Source organism: Limulus polyphemus, unplaced genomic scaffold (assembly GCF_000517525.1).
Source record: "Limulus polyphemus unplaced genomic scaffold, Limulus_polyphemus-2.1.2 Scaffold1407, whole genome shotgun sequence".
In the NCBI taxonomy this organism is placed as follows: domain Eukaryota; kingdom Metazoa; phylum Arthropoda; class Merostomata; order Xiphosura; family Limulidae; genus Limulus; species Limulus polyphemus.
In genome coordinates, this window is record NW_013667017.1 from 243,781 (window position 1) to 250,210 (window position 6,430).

Sequence of the window (6,430 nt, forward strand, 5' to 3'; positions counted from 1 at the left end):
AACAATGGCTCTTGCCAGATCTTTGGAAAGGTATCAAATCAAAATATAACAATAAACAATGGCTCTAACCAGATGTTAGGAAAGGTATCAAATCAAAATATAACAATAAACAATGGCTCTAACCAGATGTTAGGAAAGGTATCAAATCAAAATATAACAATAAACAATGGCTCTTGCCAGATCTTTGGAAAGGTATCAAATCAAAATATAACAATAAACAATGGCTCTTGCCAGATCTTGGGAAAGGTATCAAATCAAAATATAACAATAAACAATGGCTCTTGCCAGATCTTGGGAAAGGTATCAAATCAAAATATAACATGAAACAATGGCTCTAGCCTGCTTTTGGAAAAGGTAGCAAATCAAAATATAACATGAAACAATGGCTCTAGCCTGCTTTTGGAAAAGGTAGCAAATCAAAATATAACAATACACAATAACCGTAACCAGATTTTGGGAGAGGTGATAAATCAAATAATAATTCAGAAACAATAATTTTAGCAAGATCTGGTGAAATTTTTTTAAATTTCATTCAAGATATGTTACTGTCAAATGTTGACGTATTACGTTAATCTTGTTTTTATGTATAAGCATAACCAAAACATGGGTATTCTAGCGTTCTTAAAATTTTAAACAGTGAAACAGTAGCCAGAAAAAATATTATCAAGCCCCTTCCTTCCCCACCGAGGAATCTAATGAAACTTAATGTTTCGAGTCTGGACTCAAGTAATAAAAATAAAAATATTAATTGTTTGTGTTACGACCTGTAGCAAGAAATCGTGCAAGAAAATTCGCAAATGTTGTTTTTTAATATAACAGATATTATAAAAATAAAATCCTTATAAACCTGGTAATCAAAATATCTATACGAGTATATTTAATCGCCATAACACATAAATTTACAAAGTTATCAACACTTTGTTAACACTCGCTTTCTGTGCCCTATAATTTATAAATGTCTTAACGCTAAGTAAACAATTATTAATATTGTAAAGCATGTATTGTAAAGCAAGTGTTAACTTATCTAGTTCTAAACGTTTAGTATCAATATTAATTATAAAACCAGAGTCATAATGTATTAGTACTCGTACTACTAATGCCATTATTTTCAGAAACACATCCACACGTTAAGTTACAGAAATATCTTGAATTGTCAAATAATAAACCGGGTCACCTTTGTTAAAAAAAGAGAGAAAGAACAAGTCATAAACAAGACTATGTTACTAGATCGGATAAGCCTAACTAATAATTCTTATAACGTTTTCTTAACCCTAGCCTTGGGACTCTGCTAATATTAATAAAGAAGTGCGTGTCAGTTCACGCACCTTACTGTCAGTCCCGTGTATACTATTGCTTGTAACAATAATGAATGTGAAAATTGTTTACATAGACGCATTTCAACTTACCTTCACGCTAAGTTTCACCCGAGTCAAGCCTAACGTCCATGTTATTATACAAGTGAGCTGGTATACAAAAGCTATTCACCCTGTCAAAGCAGATATTCAAGACTTCATCCCTGGTGGTAAAAACAAGAAGTGGAGAATCTAGCCTTCACGGACGGTCTGTCATCAACCGTAGAGAGAGGGGTGTTACGTGTTGGTGTTTTGTCAAAACCTTCAATAGTAATGATCTCGTTCAATTAAACGCAGAAGAGCTGCACTTGTCTCTACGACAATGTTCCCCCTCCACGGCAGAAGTAGAGCTGAGCATCAACTAACGGAACGCGGCGCGCGCACAACCAACAGCCGCAGAATCACCCCTCCAGCCCCCCCCCCCTCTTCTCTTCTGCTCCCACCAAACCTGGCACACATAGTCTCATCAACTCGTGACGTCACGAAGATCGAACGCGACGCAGGCAGATGAGAGGACCTTTTCCGAGTAAACCATTCATATGTAATTCGGAAAGGTTCCGTTCTGTGTTCACAATGAGAAAACGCTCATGATAACTGTAATTCGCTGCTTGCGGATTCTTCGTCCCTGGGATCTCTATGAGCCCTTAATATTGTAAATTATGCAGCTCAAGACCAAGGCGACAGAAACGATTGGTTAATTAATACAAGGACAAATAGATACCTTCGTTACTAAATCAATTTGACACCACGAAACGCCGTAAACTTTCCAAGTGCTCTAGTTTGATAAAATATTTATATTCATTAAAAATTTAAGAATTGAACTTCTGCTGTCATGCGTTGGAATCGGCTAATAACACAAAATATATCAGAGGCCACCTGAAAACTGTATTTATTTATTTATTTTGCTTTTAAAGTATTCGGAAGTTTCGAAACGATAGTGAGACAACACACACATAAAACAAAAACAGCAGGAAATAACAGATCGATAATAAAACATGGTTAAATAATATTGTAGTATTTATTTGTTTTGTCGGTTTTGCCAATAATAAATTTAATTTTTCTTTCTTTCCTTCAACATTCTTCAAACTGAAAATTAATAAAGCAATCTACAACTTAATAAACACCACCCAACAACTGTATTATGAACATAATTATATAATTTCTTATTTGTATAACTTAATCTGATTCCAAATAGTTGGAGTTTGTGACAACAATATAAGTGAACTATTTGGATATATTTTCTTCAAAATTACAAGATAATCTGAACATAACTATTTTGTCTTTTAACTGATTTTTCAACGTTTTCATTCACATATATATATATATATATATATATGTAATATCTCACCATTAAAATACACAAACATGTAGCATTCGTACGGTATCAAACACATTGTTTCTAACAATGGGTTTGGTTTACTAATTTCAAAACAGGTCACGCTATTCAAAGTATAAAGCACACTCTAATAACGGATGTTTCCACTTTCGTCAGCGCACACGAGTCCCTTAAGTAACTATGGTAACCATAGCAAACAATGGAGTAAAAATCGTATTTATAGAGTACGTGTATAATAGTACAACACTTAGCGAATGGGCAGATAATTAGATAGATACTTGCTTTCTGTTGTCTATGGATATTAGACGGATAAATTATTCTAAAATACCAGGTATTTGAATACGCATTTCAAAGTAATAGGACCAAATATTTTTTTATATATTTACACATACTGTATTTGATTGTGTTTGTTTACGTTACCACGGTTACCAACTGCTTGCACAAACTACTTTTACGGTTTTGCTTTAAGGAAAATAGGTAAAGACACCTACACAGGGGGCGTCTGATTCGCGTGAAGGAATGCGAACAAACACCGACTAATCTCGAGTGTAAATACGAATTTAATTAAAAATACATTTATATTAATTAACTAATTAATCAACAATGATTTACTGATATTATTAAATAACTTAAATGATATAATTTATGCAAGTTTCATTTAATTTCATTTAAACAACTAAAAATGACTTCTGCTTAATAAAACAAACAACTTGTCATCAGCGTTATTTGCTGCTATCTTTTCATCATCAACCTTATTCTAATAAACAGTCTAAGAACTCTTGAATAGGTTAAAGGTCATCTTTATTTGAAACTTTAATTAATCAATACTCTCCTATAGTATTTTTTCTATACCTATTTAATGGTGCTACTTTGTGAAAATTGTAGGAACGTTCTCTCGTGATTGATTTAATCAATAATGTACATTCAAGCCATTGATCTCTGAGTAGTAGTAAACAGGGTACTCGATAGAATCACAAAAATTCCTTAAGGCACAGTAACTTATTTTGTATTCAAATAGGCGCCTATAGGCTTAGTTCAACCTTGAATATATATTAATATTGAATTAATACGACTCATTAACAGCGCTTTTTAATTATGTGTATTTGTAATTATTCATATACGAAAGGAACGAGGAGTCATCACGTTTATATACGAACAATTAATTATTTAATAGCTTTGTCTTTTCTATCGTCAAACGTACACGGGTTTGGTTTGGTTTGAATTTCGTGTAAAGCAACACCAGGGCTATCTACGATAGCCATCCCTAATTCAGCAGTTATAAACTATAGAGAAGGTATCTAGCCAACACCACCCACCGCCAATTCTTGGACTTCTCTTTTACCAACGAATAATGGGATTGACTGTCGCATTATAACGCTCTCACGGCTGAAAGGGTGAGCATGTTCGGCGACGGGGATTCGAACCCGCGAATCGAGCACCCTAACCAGGCCATGCCAGGGCCCTAACCACCAGGCCACGTATAGCGGATATGGCTGGACTGGCTGCTTCTTTCAGGATGAAAATAGCACCTGAGAACCCACAAGTGTAGAAAGTTTCGTGAAAACAGTATAAGTAAAGTGCAAAACGTCCTATTAGATCTGATGAATATACTCGTAAGTGCATCGAAACGTGTGTTCAGAACAAGCTCGCTGGACAGGTTATCTATGTCATCAGCTCCGAAGAAAAACTTTTAGGATTGTTGTCAGTATCAGTTGTCCAACTTTATACACTGGAGAGGCAAGAAAGATCTTCTGAGTAAATATCACATCGAAGCTTTAAAAATTTTTAAAGTATCTTTGACAATAAAATACAACTGGTTATTAAATAATTCAAAACTTGTATAATTGTTATTTTACAGAGTGGGGTAAAATTCAAAATAGCATGAAATAATATGTAGATGTGAGTATCTAAGTTTTATATTGATTAAGGCGTTAAGCTGTTTAAAATGCAAAGTATGATTTTTCAGACTTTTTAAAATAATAATTAAATAATTTAAAAAAGTAATGATGATTAAATGTTTTTCACTTTTTACTTATAGATACTGAAATTTTCAACCTGGACGACACTTTATGTGCACGTGTACTAAACGACCAAGTCAGAGACCTTTAGAATTCAGGTATGGATATCCCTTTTTAATTTTTAACTAATGACCATAAAGAAATCATCCAGGCTGCAGGCAGCACCCACCGTTACAACTCTTACTGATCTTTGAACAACTTTTAGAATGCACCCACGGGCGAAAGTGTTTGTTTGTTTGTTGTTAAGCACAAAACTACACAATGGATTATCTGTATTGTACCCACCACGGGTATCGAACAGGGGCGGATTGGGATGGCTAAGCGGCCCGGGACTGGGATCACAGAGTGGCCCTGGACAGGTTTTCTGTTAAACTTTTTATTCCGATGATTTACCGCTCTCAAAACTCACGCGACGTCCCTGTTCCGCATTGTTATGTTTCTACTACATGAAAGGATGCTTTTCATGTGATATTGTCATTTTAATAAACGAAAAATAAATCATATAACTCATGAGAGGTAAAAGCTATATGTTTTTATTTTTCAAATAGGCCACAGAAAGACACAGGAATGTACTTTCTCGCTTTCTTATATTTGAATGTGCGATTTTAGAAAGTTATGACACATTTCAACCTTTATAAAATTGACAAGTCAAGGAAACGTGATTTCGTTAACTACATAGTTCAGTTCTCAATGCTAAAAATATTTGGGCCGATCTACATAAAAGTATTGGGGACTTGTCCCGGTGGGCCGATAGTCCAACTCAATGGGTATCCTGATAGGCCAATCCGCCCCTGGTGGGTACATCAAGTTGAGAAGAGAAATTATAAGTTTTTCTCTACTTTAACAGAATTACAAAACCAAGATGAAGACGGTAATATTCTATATGAGATTTGCTCATTAATCAAAGAGCATCTTTTGGGGCTAAAATCATGCCTGAAGGAATATTTTCCTCCAATTGACAGCAGTAAAATGTGGATCAGGAACCCTTTTACTGTTGACACGGAAAATGACGAAGGGTTACAACACAGTGAATCCAAAATTGATTCTATTATCGAACTGTCCTGTGACACTGCACTGAAAGACCATTTTAGTCAAGTCTCGTTAATTAATTTTTGGCTGAGCTGTCGTGCTGAGTATCCAAATTTATCAGAAAAAGCGGTGAGATTTCTTATGCCCTTTGTCATGACACATAAATGTGAATCAGGGGTCTCAATGTTGGTTTTCTTAAAAAAACAAGTAGAGAAACATATTAGATGTCTAGCCAGATTTGAGGATCAAACTGACTTCTTTTCCTCCTGATTTGAAATTGCTTATGATGAAAAAACAGCATCATCCTTCTCATTAGGTAAGTTTATTTCTTAAAAGAGCATTAATAAATATACAGTTAATGTAAAGATTAAATAACAACGAAGTACAATTTCTTTTTTACACACTATTACTATAAAACACCTGTATATTTTATAATTGATAGAACTATTGCTTCAAGCTTGATGTTAAGACTTAGCCATGTCTTAACGGGTTATCTAATTAAGTATTTGAGGAGGCCAGGCCTCACGTAAAATTAAAAAATAAACCGGTCCCTAGTTGGAAAAGTTAGGGAAACGATGCCCTATACTATAGCAACATTATATCAGTCAGTGTCACTAACCATAATGATCAATACATGAAAACCTAGAAGTTACATTATTAAACATAGTGAATAACTTCAAAAACATTCCACTTTT

General features: G+C 34.3%; 1 protein-coding gene across 2 annotated transcripts in view; it reads right to left on the bottom strand.

Moving 5' to 3' along the window:
- The window catches only part of LOC106463432 (potassium voltage-gated channel protein Shab-like), a 108,745-nt gene extending 107,068 nt beyond the window's left edge, over nucleotides 1-1,677 (bottom strand). For both annotated transcript variants that reach the window (XM_022390925.1, XM_022390924.1), the window contains exon 1: nucleotides 1,407-1,677. The gene's annotated coding sequence lies outside the window, so the exon portion shown is untranslated. The remainder of the gene's footprint in view (nucleotides 1-1,406) is intronic.
- Between the last annotated feature and the right edge of the window lie 4,753 nt (nucleotides 1,678-6,430).